Source organism: Podarcis muralis, chromosome Z, assembly GCF_964188315.1.
Source record: "Podarcis muralis chromosome Z, rPodMur119.hap1.1, whole genome shotgun sequence".
Taxonomy (NCBI): domain Eukaryota; kingdom Metazoa; phylum Chordata; class Lepidosauria; order Squamata; family Lacertidae; genus Podarcis; species Podarcis muralis.
Genome location: NC_135673.1, coordinates 39,343,638 through 39,358,693, shown reverse-complemented (window position 1 = coordinate 39,358,693; position 15,056 = coordinate 39,343,638).

Sequence of the window (15,056 nt, the reverse complement as noted above, 5' to 3'; positions counted from 1 at the left end):
TTTATTGAGGGGGGGGGAGGGACTGAGAAGAAGAAAGGAGTGGGGGTTAGGGGAGTCATGTGCCTGAGTCGGCATCAGAGGCAGTAGCTCCACGCCAGATTCCATTTTCCCTACAGTGTGAGGCTGGCTAAGAATAAGTGGCTCTCATATTGGATAAAAGTAGCATAATGGCATGTGACTGCACTTTCAATGAGGACTGTCACTATGTGACTGCATTTCCAAAGAGGCTGGTGCCTCCCACTTTGCAGTCCTGAGGTTTTTTTTTATGAAGTTAAAATGGGGGATGACTCACCAGCCCAGCTCAAATATTGCTACGGCGGATCTCCCTGTTCCACCAAACAGTATTTAAAGACTTCCTAATTGCATTGCAAATAAACCTTCATCATCCTGCATGGTAGCGGCTCTGAAAAGCAGGGCTTGGGGGATGTGTGTGTGTGTGTGTGTGTAAGATTCCAGGTATGGCATTAGGCAAACAAATCAGTTACCTGAGAATTTCAGCCCTAATTTTAAAGGCAAGTTTATAGCTCTTACGACTGAAGAGTGATGCTTTTCCTGGTAAATAGTCTGAGTTTCTTTGATACAGAGAGTTTCGGGAGGATAGGAGGAGGTTGAAAGAACACATAAACACTTAATTTTTTATTGCACATCAGTGCCTTGGATCAGGGCTTCTTCGTTTTTCTTTTACACACAGTGATGGTATTCAGATGGAATGGCAAACTAATGAGTTGCCATGAGCACAAACAGCCACAGGTTCATGGGTCCCACCCCTTCCCCTTTTGCCCAGGATGAAGGTGGCAGAAGCTTGCAGTTTGCTGTTTTGTCTGGGAAACTGTGATTGTGCAAACCAATGATGGGCTGGAAGTTCTCAGAGGAGCATTTCAGCCAAACCTGGGGTGGGGTGGGAACTGACAAAACTCTGTATCCCCATTTTCTTTCTTCACTTTCTTTGCCGCCACCCACATTTCTGATGATGGGTGGTGGTAGCAGGGTTCTTTCATGCCATTGCTCTCTAAAGGTTCCTCTGAAGGATGCCACAATCATGACATAGTGCTGCAAGGAACAGTGTGGTGAGCCACTGAACTGTGTGTTGAGGCATGTCCTCAGACTTTGAACTGCCCCTGCCATCCAGGCTGTTCATTGGATCTCCCTGGACAGGAGGAACAGAAAGTTCTATAAGAGGGCTTCCTGTTCTAGTTAAAGCTTACCTGAGCAACAAGCTCTTCTGGAGTTCAGGCACATTCCTGTCTCCTTTGGTTTTCTTTCAGTCCTGGCTTTGTCCTGTCCCCAGGCTTCTTCTTTGGTTCTTCTGACTATGAGCTTTATCCCATGGCACCTGGTTCCTGGCTCATTACAACCTCCAGGTTTGTAGGGAATATGCCACTGAAGACCAGCTGTTGGGGAGCCACAGTAGTAGAATGTTATGACCATGCCCTGCTTTTGGGCTTTTCCAGATACATCTCTTTAAGCCAATGTGGAAGACACACTGCTGTACTTTCATTTGATCATGCAGAGCCCTTCTTTTGTTCTTACCTGGAAGCAAGTCAGGCATTGCTCTCAGGAGCAAAGCTTGGTAAAGAAAGCCTCATGTTGCCAGGAAAATGCTGTCTGTGTCCTTTACAATGGCTAACCTGGAATATCCACCCTTTGTCAGTAATGGCCAGCGAGTGGATGCAGGTGGTCACAGGCATTTACTGAGGAGGAGAGGGCATGTGCAAGGAGCATGGCCATGGTGCTTTGTCCCGCTTCCTGCTGAAAAATGTCAGCAGGCACTCTTTCTAGTACAAAAGGAAGTGAAGGCCTATTAGAGCAGACTAGAGGTGCTCACTCAGTGACACAGAAAGAGTTCATTCAGGTGGTCTTAGAAGTCAAAGTGGTAGCAACAATGAGTCCTGCCCAAGGCTCAGGTGTCCAAGATCAGTAACAAGGGTCCCAGGATTGCATGAAGGTAATGAAGATATTCCAGTGAGTTACCCCACCAAACTGCCAAGCTTTTAAGCAGAGGCAGAGACTCCCTGGCACTCTAGAAGTTATTGATCTGAAGGTGGGTACCTTCCTGCAGAATAAGTTTCCTATTTTCACTTGATGTGGTGCGTTTCCCTGGGAGACATCTATGAGGGTTCCTCCTGCTCTGAACCCTCTGTCCCAACAGGTGTTTCCCCTGAGCGCTCTTCACTCTCTGGTGGGGAAACAACTTCCATGATCTCTAAAAGCCCCTGCTGCTTTATGGGTGGAAAAGAGGCAGCCTTGAGAATTGCCATCTTGCCAGTAGATCTGGGTGCATCTGGAGGTAGAGAGGAGCTCTGCTTCATTGTCTCATTCCCTCTTTACTCCCCTTCAGAATCTTCTTCAAGTGCCTCCCACTTCTGGTCTGTATCAGAGTATGGAGAGGGGATTATGACACTCTTGCCCCCATCCCTAGTTCTAGGCTGTGGGAACTATCTTTCCTTTTCTTTTCAAGGAGTGGCAGGTCTCCAAGGAGTGTTTGGTGAAGGCAGTGGAGCCAGAGGGTGATCCAAGTGAAGGGAGTAGTGAGGCAGGATCCAGGGCTGGAGGAAGGGCAGGATGTGCTAGGAGTGGAGGGGCAGTAGAATCCCCTCCATCCCCTTCCACCTGTCCCCCAGGAGCAGGAGGGACTTGAAGAGGAAGTGACAGGTTTTGTGTAGAAGTTGCTGGTTGCTTGCACATGCCCCTTCAGACAAGGGTACTTAAGTTGGGTGGGTGGGGAGTGGTCACACCATTTTTCCAACAGTCCAACTTGGAACAGAAGCCTGGGGAGAGGATGCAATATGCTTAGTGTGTGTGTGTGTGTGTGTGTGTGTGTGTGTGTTTTCTTTCTTTTTTTTATAATATTTTTTATTGCTTTGTTTTCCAAGGTCCAAATAAATCAACAGTACATCATCAATAACACAACAAATGCTGTTTTACAAAAAGAAAGAAGAAATTAAACAACAGAAAATTCATTTTTCCAAATCTTTTTTCATCGTCAATTGGACTTCCCCACATCCTCCATCCCTGCATTCCTTACAATAAAAATAAACAGCAAATTAATACCTTGTTTCATGTGTTTTTGTATTTTCATCTAGTTATTTACTCTAAAATTGAACTTTTCTCGGTCATAACTTAGTTTCAATCATTTTCGAATTCAATACTGAAGCATGATTTTCTCAAAACTTAGCAAATTCTCAACATTCATATAGCTTATAATGTTTTTGTAAATAGTCCTTAAATTTTTTCCAGTCCTCTTCGACTGTCTCTTCTCCCAGGTCTCGAATTCTGCCTGTCATTTCAGCCAGTTCCATGTAGTCCATCAGTTGCGTGTGCCACTCTTCCAGTGAGGGTAACTCCTGTGCCTTCCAGTATTTAGCTATAAGGATTCTTGCTGCTGTAGTTGCATATAGAAAGAAAGTTCTGTCTTTCTTTAGCACTCTCTGGCCTACGATGCCCAGGAGGAAGGCCTCTGGTTTCTTATGAAAGGTATACTTAAATACCTTTTTCAACTCGTTATAAATCATTTCCCAAAAAGCCTTCACCCTCGGGCATGTCCACCAAAGGTGAAAGAATGTTCCTTCAGCCTCCTTACATTTCCAACATTTATTGTCAGACAAATGATATATCTTTGCAAGTTTGACTGGGGTCATGTACCACCTGTACATCATTTTCATAATGTTTTCTTTTAAGGCACTGCATGCCGTAAATTTCATACCGGTGGTCCATAACCTTTCCCAGTCTTCAAACATAATGTTGTACCCAATATCTTGTGCCCATTTTATCATGGCTGATTTAACTGTCTCGTCTTGAGTATTCCATTTAAGCAACAAGTTATACATTCTTGAAAGCACTTTCGTCTTAGGTTCAAGTAATTCTGACTCTAATTTTGATTTTTCCACCTGGAAACCATTTTTTTTGTCCTTTTTAAAGATCTCTAAAATTTGGGCATAATGAAACCAATCTCGCACCTTTCCTTTCAATTTTTCAAAACTCTGCAACCTCCAAGTGTCACCCACTTTTTCTATTATTTCACAGTATTTTGCCCAGCCACCCCCCATATTAAGTATTTTTGTGGCCTTAGCCTCCATCGGTGACAGCCACCTCGGAGTCTTGTTTTCGAATAAGTCCTTGTATTTAGTCCAGACAGTAAACAAAGATTTCCTGACAATATGGTTTTTGAATAACTTATGAGACTTTACCTTGTCGTACCACAAATATGCATGCCACCCAAAAGCATTGTTAAACCCTTCCAGATCTAGGACATCAGTGTTTTCTAACAAGAACCAATCTTTCATCCAGCAGAAGGATGCAGCTTCATAATACAACCTTAAGTCCGGCAGGGCAAATCCCCCTCTTTCCTTTGCATCTGTTAATATTTTAAGTTTTATTCGGGGCTTTTTGCCCTGCCAGACAAACTTCATAATATCCCTCTGCCACTTTCCAAAGCACTCCACCCTGTCCACGATCTGCAGGGTCTGAAACAAAAACAGCATTCTTGGCAATACATTCATCTTAACTGCTGCAATTCTTCCCAACAAGGAAAGTTTCAGTCTTGACCAGATTTCTAAGTCTTTTTTAATTTCAGACCAACATTTTTCATAATTATCTTTAAACAAATTCAAATTTTTCCCAGTCAAATTAACCCCCAGGTATTTCACTTTTTTAACCACATTTAGTTCTGTTTCCTTCTGGAACCCCTCTATTTCTAAAGGTGTCAAGTTTTTTACCAGGACCTTAGTTTTTTGTTTGTTTAACTTGAATCCCGCCACCCGACCAAACTCAGAGATTAGTTCTAAAGCTCTTTTTGTGCTGTGTTCTGGCTCCTGTAATGTCAAAACCAAGTCATCTGCAAAGGCCTTCAGTTTATATTGTTTTCCTCCGACCTGTATTCCTTCCACCCTCTGGTCCTTCCTAATCAAGTTCAGCAAAACCTCCAGGACAGAAATAAATAGTAAGGGTGATAAGGGGCACCCCTGTCGTGTTCCTTTTTCAATTTTGAACTCCTCTGTCACCACGTTGTTTACTATCAATTTAGCCTTTTGTTCTGAATAGATTGCTTCAATACCATTTTGAAACGCCCTTCCCACTCCCATCCCTTCCAAATTTTTCTTCATAAATTTCCAAGATATGTTATCAAAGGCCTTCTCCGCGTCTATAAATATCAAAACTGCTTTCGTATTCAAGTTTGCCTGTAATAGTTCCAAAACATCCACAATGTTCCTAGTGTTGTCAGACAGATGTCTACCAGGGAGAAAGCCTGCTTGGTCTTTATGGATTACTTCGTTTAAAACTTTTTTCAATCTATTTGCCAAAATATCGGCAAAAATCTTATAATCCACGTTTAGGAGTGAGATAGGACGGTAGTTCTTAAGTTGAGTCTTTTCAGATTCCAATTTTGGTATCAAAGTGATGAATGCCTCTTTCCACGAATCTGGTGCCCCCTTCCCTTCCATAATTTGGTTGCATACCTCCATCAGTGGTTGGGTCAAATATTCCTTCAATGTCTTATAATACTTGGAGGTAAGTCCATCTGGGCCCGGGGATTTGCCTAATTGCATGTTCTGAATGGAACTTTCAATTTCCTGTTGTGTTATTTTATAATTCAGGACTGTTTGTTTATCTTGTGTTAGTTTCCCCAGGCCATAACTTTTTAAGAATTTATTTATCTCAGTCTCCACTTGGGGTCCTTGAGTGAACAGTTTTTTGAAGTATCTCTGGAAACACTTTCTAATTTCTTCTGGTTTCTGAATACATTCTCCTTCAACCTCTAGATTGGTTACAAAGTTCAATTTTTGTCTCCTTTTCAGCTGCCATGAGAGCAGCTTCCCACATTTATTTGCCGATTCGAATGATCTCTGTTTCATCTGTTTAATTTTCCATTCAACTTCTTGATTTATCAATTTCACATATTGTGCTTGATGGAATTTTATTTCTCTTAAAACTTCTTTTGATTTTGGATTAAGTCTCAATCTTTTCTCTCCGTCTTTTATCTTTTCCAAGATCTTGTCCTTTTTACCATTCCAGAGTTTTTTCCAAATAGTATTCTGTTGTATCAGGAACCCTCTCATAACAGCTTTACTTGCGTCCCAGATTGTTTTCTTTTCCACCGAAGTGTTCAAATTTATTTCAAAATAGTCTTTCATCGTTTTTTGGGCCTTCTTTACAATCTCCTGGTCTCTAAACAAAGAGTCATTCATTCTCCATCTGAAGGATCCAGCTGGTGTGAGTCTCAAGTCTATTTTCAAGGCGTTATGGTCGGAGCAAGTTTTGTGTGTGTGTGTTTTCAGTGCACCTTAGGAACTACTGTAGATCCATGTTTTGTCAATAAAGAATTAAACTACTGACCATTTGTCCTCCTTGGGTTGGGTGTGCTCAGGACACTTCTGGGGGTGGGTGAGAACCATCCTATTCAGGCTTTCAGAGCTTTCTTGTCCAGATATATGCAATTACCAGAGTGCAATTTTTGACTGAAGCTTACTATTGGGTATCCTCTTTCTGGTAGACAGAGTCTCTTGGTGGGTAATATGTGAAAACAACCCTTAGAATACCATTCCACTGACAATAGTACACAAAGCACTAATCGATAGAAAATACGTTGTTGATCCCTCTGACAATGAGCCTATTTCCCCATTTGCTGATAAATTGGTAAAAGTGCTGTTGAAGGCAGATCCTGCTGGCAGTCTTCTCAGAGGCTTCATATTGGCCACTGTAGGAGCATGATGCTGGACTAGATGGTTCTTTGGTCCAAGGGCTCAGCTCTGATACACTGAGTCCAACATTTATTTCACAGGGCACACCAATTCCTTGCTGCTTTTTTTTTTTTTTTGAGTCATTGACCCTTTGAGTTCCCCTGAAACAGATTTCTGCAAGACTCAAAAGCATTTCACCGAAGGCACCCCAGGCAATGAGTTTTGCCACTGCCCCAGCTGCATTTTCCAGGAAGAGAATATAAAAAGACAATTTAGTTGGCCTGCCCTTTGTTTTTTGAAATGGAAGATATCAAAGACCCTTAGAGTCAAAGGATGTAATAAACCCACAGGCAGAGGCTTTGAGATGTGGAGTCCTAAAAGTGAAGAGGAACCCTTACTGTAGTTGTCACTGTGTAGGATGCCTGACGCTTCAAAGCGATGATTTAATTAATCAAGAAATGTGAAAATTGGGAGTTGAAAGTTGAGCAGCAACAGCATGAGGCTGGATGCTATTAAGGCCTTCATTAAAAGTCAAGGGTATTTCTGATTGTCCTTAGCAGCTAACAGACGTTCATTGCCTAGCGATGCCAGATTTTTTAGACACCAGATCTGTTCACAGCACACCTATGCTATTAGGATAAGCATCTCATTTCCCCCCACAGTTTTCTAGTTAGAGGCTTTAGCAGATAAATCTGCTTAAAATTCTCTCAGCGTGAAATATCGTTGGTGAGAAAAATAAGGAAAATGGGCTCAGCCTTGCAGATTAAATAAACCCAAATGCCCTGGAAATGGAACATTTCATGAGGGACAATACTATCAGTGGCTACAAGCCACGATGGCTGTGTTCCGTCTTCACTGTTGGAGGCAGTGTGACTCTGAATACCAGTTACTGGGATTCACAATGGGGTAAAATTATGTTTGGCTGAGGTCCTGGTTATAGGCATCTCATGGACATCTGGTAGGCCACAGTGAGAACAGAATGGTGGGCTAGAGAGGCATTTGGCATGACCTAGCAGGGCTTTTTATGGCCTTAAATTTGTGTTTAGAGTTGGACCTCAGTGTTTGGGCTGAATGATGGGGGTGGAGAGTATACAGGGCTGAGGCCATTTAGGGCTTTAAAGGTCAGCACCAACACTTTGAATTGTGCTTGGAAACATACTGGGAGCCAATTTAGAGCTTTTAAGACCTGTGTTATATGGTCCCATCAGTGACTCCCAGTCACCAGGCTAGCTGCCACATTCTGGGTTATTTGTAGTTTCTGAGTCACCTTCGAAGATAGCCCCACGTAGAGTGCATTGCAGTAGTCCAAGCAGGAGATAATCAGAGCATGTACCATTCTAGCAGGACAGTGCACAGGCAGGTAGGGTCTCAGCCGGTGTACCAAATAGAGATGGTAGACAGCCGCCCTGGACACACATTTAACCTGTGCCTCCATGGACAGCTTTGAGTCCAAAATGATTCCCAGGCTGTGCACCTGGTCCTTCAGGTGCCCGTTACTCTATTCAGGACCAGGGAGTCCTCCACCCTCTGTCCCCCGGAAGTAGTAATTTTGTCAGGATTCAGCCTCAATCTGTTAACCCCATCCATCCTCCGACTGCTTCCAGACATTCACACAGGACATTATATGTGGATTGTATGCACACTTTGCCCCAGTATATGTATTGTTGTATACACCGTGTAGCTGAAGAACTGCATTGCAAAATGTGAACCAGCACCAAATGGTCTAGAGTGGTACAGTCCAAACACCCTTTTGCCACTGAGAACTAACTAATGACCCTTTCCATTGTGTCTCTCTGCTTCAGTGTAAATTTAAAACTCATTTGATCCCTAAAGATCAGTGCAAGATTGCACTACTTTTCAAATAAACTCTGTTCTCTCAACCTTCCATAATCCCTCCACTCGTCTCCATTTTGAGCTGCTAGATAAATAGATTAAATTGCAAAACAACACCAGGTTTTAATGCCCCCACAAATGATAAACAGATGAACTTCTGAGATTTGTGCATCTCTTGATCGAGTGACTCTTTGGAACTGTTTTAAATGATTTCTATTTATTCTTTTTGCTTTTTGAGCCAGATTGCCTTTCCTTTGTCTTGGCTACTGCACTTCCTTTTGTCCCATTGCTGGCTTCTCCTTTTCTATACTCCTGTCTGTTCCTGGTTTCCCTGATGCCAGCATCTACCAGCTTTCTTTGCCCACCTCCTTTTCTTTAAGCTTCCCATTGCTTCTCATTCATTCTCTTGTGCATCTTGCATCTGCCTTCTTCATTACTGGCACACTCGCAACTCTTCCCATTATTGCTACTGCTAGGGCAGGAGACCTCCCAGCTCCACCTTTTCTGTCCTGCTATTTCAGGATCTGTGAACTTTCCCTTTCAACCTATTCATGGGGCACATCTGCCGCAATTGCTCAAGTACAGAGCCTGCTGGTACCTTGCCGTATGTGTGTGTGTGTGTGTACACCAAAGAGAAAATAAGTGTGTTGGCCTGTCCCAGCTTGTTCGCTATTAATGGGTTAGATGGGGTGGGGTGGGGGTGGGAAACGGGCACTCTCTTATCTGAGCTTGTGCAGATCTTTATTTTATAAACAACATTTCCTCAAAGGAGTAATAAAAGAGGACAGGCACAGAAGAAGGATTACCATCCTTGGCATAGAAGGAACCTTTGCCAGGAAGAAGTTTATCAGGGCAATGCACACGCAAAGCCCATGGCATAGCGTTAATTTGCCTCCCCTACCAAATTAGCTGTGCTCAATTTTGTTTTCTTTCCAATTTTACATCCCTGATTACACATTCATAAAACCGTCCCATCTTCCATGCATAAATACAAATGCTTTGAAAATATAATTGTGTGTGTTTATCAAGCACCTAATTTGTTTTACTTGCCAGTGACTAATTATATAGGAAATATAAATGAATTGCTGGCCATATAGTCTGTTTTAAATACCAAAGGAAGGTGGGGGTGGCGGGGACAGGAGGAGGAAAATGTTGGAGGCTCAAAAGGCAATGTTACGTTCCAGGATGACATCAATTTCAGTCTGTGTGCATCTTATATAACAATGCTCCACACCTCTTGTTAGTCTCACCATCTGTTTGGCTGCCTGCCTTCTCCTCTCGGAGCATTTACCTGGTGCAGGTGGGGGATGGTATCATCTGAAACCTAAAGAGGTGAGATGATAGACTGTATTTGGGGAGCCTACAAGCTTTCAACTGGGTTTAGACCTCCCTTGTCCTTTAGGATCTGCATTTGAGGAGTGGCATTGCTTTTCCCCACTTCAGGAGACAACATCAATTCGTACTCTCCTCTCATACCTATTTTCATGACTAGCAACCACTGGACTTTGCAGTAGAGAAAGGAGCAAACTCTGCCATTTCTTTATATTGGTTCTTGCAAGGTGATGAGAAATAACACACCAACCAAGGGGCCTTCCCTGTTGTAGCCCAGTATTTTAAAACCTATGTAATTATTGGCATTCTAAATGAAGTCATCCCTTCAGTCATTCTCTAACTTGCATGTGAAAAGATAAGTAAATAAAGAGAGGGAAAGGAAAGAGGCATCAGCGACCTAACCAGTTTGATATATACCAGTGCTACAAGCTAAATATTGTAAAGTTTATCCTGACCCACCCCAGCTAAGGAAGGAACATATCTGATAGTTAAGTCTTTATTGACAAAAGAAGCACTTACATTTATGTACCATAGACGTGAGTAAATAAATGTGACTTCAACTGATGCCAGTGGAAGGGGCAGGTGAATTTCCCTGCAAAAGGGGTGCTACCACAGAGAATGACCTACCTCATGTCACTCATTCACTGGCCACAGAAACACCAAACAGCGCCTCCCTTGCCAATTTCAGGAGCATGGGGGAGGCAGTCCTTTAAATACCTGGGCCTAAAGCCGTCTAATAAGACATTCCCATGTCTAATGACAAGAGAAAAACAATAAACATTTGTGTTGGTTGTTAATTTATATGTACTGTATCTGGGTGCTCCCGACTGATCTATATTCAAAGTTAAGCAAATGGCTTGGTAGTCTAAAGAGGTTCTTGTGTCCATTGCTTCTACCACAGTTTTACTTTGCTGTATTGTGTTTATGGTTGCAGCAAAGGAAATAAGTGCAGGTAACCCAAACGTTCCTGCTATTTTGCTTTTATGCACTTTGCAGTTCATTTTGCAGACCATCTATTTTCTGAAAGTGATCTGTGTGTTCACTGCTTCATCCGAGTTGGGTGACTGTCCTAGTGCAGTCCATTCAAAGTAATAGAATGTGGTTTAATAGCCCCCATTAATTAATTGTTTGGGAAACATAGCCTTTTTGGGCTTTTGAAAAGCCGGGACTTAAAAGCTGTTTTTTTATTTTATTTTTTTAAAAATGTAATTAACATTTCTTGCAGAAATGTGTAATTTTGAAGCCCTCATGAGAGTTGTAGGGATCTTTTATTGGGCTAATTTGCATGTTCATAACCAGACCTTGATTTCTCCAAACTGCATTACTATTGGACACTTGCAGAAGAGTGTGTAAACAGATTTCCCTGAGAAACACTAGCCTTTTTGAGGTATTAATGGGAGGGAGATACGATAGCTGTCTTTATATAAAATACCATACGAAGGCAGAAGATGGAGTTAACTTGCTCTCTCGAACCTGTGGGCGGAAATCACAGGGAAGCAAATTGCAGCTAAACGTCAGAGAACTTCCTAATGGTAGCATTTGTTCCATAGTGGAACAGACTGTCCTGGAGGAAGCTGATGGGACCCTCATTCACTGGAGGCATTTAAACAGAGGCCAGAGGACCACCTGTCAGGGATGCTCTAGGTGCAAGTTTCCTGATAATTGGAAGCTGACCTCCAACATCTGTTTGAGTTCTATGATTCTGTAAACCTGTGATCCTTGGTAGATGTGGATGCATTTGAGGCTCTTCTTGGTAAACCCCCCTCCATGAGTGTGCTCACTACCACCCCTTCCTTGCCAGTGTTTGTTGTGGGGGAGGAAGGGAAAGGAGAATGTTAGCCGCTTTGAGACTCCTGAAGGGGAGTGAAAGGCGGGATATCAAATCCAAACTCTTCTTCTTCTTCTTCTCTTCTTCAGTGCTGCTGATGTCCACTTGCTTGCTTTTCTCAATGGTCTCAAACTCCACTATCTCAGAAAATGAAAAACAAACTCATCAAGTGCTTGAAGCAATTCCCTTATGGGCAAAGGTTACAACATTTGGGGCTTTCTTTAGTTTAAAGAAAAGGCAAGCGGCATATACTATTATGCCTGGCATGAAGAAAGTGTACAGGAAAACATTTCCCTCTGCCTTAGCATTAGAATTCTTATGTCTGTACTTTATTATGACGCATATTACATGTTACCAGGCTCACCTGGCTTCTCTAAGAACAAGTGAAGAAACCAGAGTTGGTAATGAAGGAAGAAAAGAGGGAGCTGAAAACCATTACGAAAGTTTCTCTCAACTTTCTTCAAGCTATAACCAAAAGATATATGTGACCTTTTCCCTTGTCAGTCTTCCCATTTCAGATCCTTATATTATTATATTGTCTAGTAGTTATTTTTGCTTATACTTATCATCAGCCAAGCCATCTTTTCTTTGAAACACACACACACAGAGAGACTTCGACTCAAGGGAGACAGTTGAGTTGTTATTATCTGTTTCAGTCAGAGTACATAGTACAGTACATCTGTTACAAAGGGTGAGAAAGGTGATGTAGAAAGAATAAGCTTGAAATGAATGGACTGATAATGGGGGATGTAAGATAACAAGATGCCACAATGCCAACACTGAAGAAATCAAATGTTCTCCCACATAATGGAAGTGCAGACTCCATTCATCAAGTGTGCGCCATCTAAAGAAGCCTGAAGTACAATTTCCTTGGATGCATAAAAAACCATTTTCTCAATGAATGTGTCAGCTGTTGATAGAAATATGAGTGAGTGATATTGATTTGAGAGGCACTGACTTAATTTGAATCAAAATTGCACAGTTCACTGCTGCAGGCTACATTAGTGCAGCAGGGCCTATTATTATAGATTCCCCTATGTATAAATAAAATATACTTCTCGATTTAGTCCCAAATGCTGAAGGTTTGTTGACATCTGGTAGTTTTCAGATCTCAAATTTAAGTGGCAAATCTGTGCATATCCTTGAGCCCCTGTGTTTTTTGTACTTAAAAGTAGCTGGTGTGTGTGTGTGCATTAGCAGCTGTAAGCCCACTCTATAACAGGGATAGGGAACCTACAGTTCTCCAAATGCCAAACTGAAACACAGCTACACTTCAAAATTCACACTTCTCCAAATGTCATTCTTCCAAATAATGGGAACAAAATTGTGTATATTAGAAGTAAGTGTGCATAAAAAACACATGCACTAATGAAATTAACATGCCAAAAATTCGTTATATTCTGGGGAAAACCCATGTGAGATAAGGGAAACAGCATAAAAAATGTCACGAGTATCAAAAATGTACACTAAAATGCTGGCAAATTCTCACGACGGCTTTTTTTTAATTAAAAAAATGCAGACTGATGAAGAAATGTGGAGAATTGGAAACTGGAAAAAATGAGAAGCTGAGCAAAAGTGAAATGGATAGATTAACCCATCCCTACCATAAGCCCCAGGGACGCGGGTGGCGCTGTGGGTAAAAGCCTCAGCGCCTAGGGCTTGCCGATCGAAAGGTTGGCGGTTCGAATCCCCGCGGCGGGGTGCGCTCCCGCTGCTCGGTCCCAGCGCCTGCCAACCTAGCAGTTCGAAAGCACCCCCGGGTGCAAGTAGATAAATAGGGACCGCTTACTAGCGGGAAGGTAAACAGCGTTTCCGTGTGCTGTGCTGGCTCGCCAGATGCAACTTTGTCACGCTGGCCACGTGACCCGGAAGTGTCTCCGGACAGCGCTGGCCCTCGGCCTCTTAAGTGAGATGGGCGCACAACCCTAGAGTCTGTCAAGATTGGCCCGTACGGGCAGGGGTACCTTTACCTTTACCTTACCATAAGCCCCTCCTCCACAGTCTGCCTGGTTTAAATATGCTATTGCTGTCTCCTCCTCCACATATTTTTTAGAAAGTGCCCTTTCAATAAACTACGTCAAAGTTTGGATCCAAGCTAAAGATATATACACATTTGAATGATACTGCAGTACAAGTCAAAGTGCAAGCAGATAAAGAGGTACTGCTCCAGTGGGAAGGTAAACAGTGTTTTGCCAGAAGCAGCTTAGTCATGCTGGCCACATGACCCGGAAAAACTGTCTGCGGACAAACGCCGGCTCCTTTGACCTATAGAGTGAGATGAGCGCGCAACCCCAGAGTCGTCTGCGACTGGACCTAACAGTCAGGGGTCCCTTTACCTTTAGCTTTTACAGTGCAATTGTAATGACCATCCCTTTAGAGAAGGAAAAGATAGATTGGGCTGCAAGGAAGTGTTTGGAGTTTCTTGGCTGTGCACAACCTTGACAATTGCTGTGCCTATAAGTGGGTGCTCCAGTCATGATGCCTTATTGAATAATGACACTCTATATTTGGTTTTTGACAGGTGTGTGTGTGTGTGTGTGCATGAAGGTGGGAGAGGAGTCTGCAACATAATGAAAACAATATTTTATGGGAGTCTTTGCTTTTCTCCCCCAGCCTAAAGCTTGTCTTTAGCAGAGTCTTTGGCAAAACAGATGGATGCCCAGAACTGGTGCCAAAGCATTTATTATGTAGCGAGAAACAAGCTCTCCTGCTGACTGCTCTCTTCTGCCGAGAAATGTTGACCGTACGTGCTGAACACCGGGTGACAGGAACAGACTATTTCATGGCTGGGAAGGAAATATCAATCTGGACTTGAGTGGAACAAAGTGGGAAGGCAGTGATTGGAAAAGCTTAGTGGCTGGAAAAGTTGAAAGGGACAGACAGGGGGAAATAATACTAATAATCAGAATACAAGAAGCCAGAAAGGCAAAAGAAGTGAGTGCGCATTCTACATTCTGCTAAATATCCAGGCTTCCACCCAACGCATGCAGGCAGGGGCTCTTACTTGGAAGAGATCCATATTCATTCAAGTAATTGGTAAAGGTTCAGCGACAGACTGATGACCCAGGAGCTGTGATTCAGGAGTAGGGCAAGAAGTTCAGAACTGGATGAACCCTCTTGTTCAGTGGATGCTGCCCCCTGCTTCCTGGAGGAAGGCCTTTGCCATCCTCTGCTGGGAAGGTCCAAAGGCAGGTCATTGGAGAGAACCGTCAGCCATTCTCCCCCCTCCAAAACAATTAAAGCCTCCCTCTCTTCCACAGTTCAGCCACCAGCTTCTTCCTCCTCCTCTGCTAGAACCTGCTAACTCAAGCTTGATCCTGACAGGACTGCGGGGCTCATGGCAACCTGTAAGTGTGACATCCTACAAGGCTATTCAGACAATTATA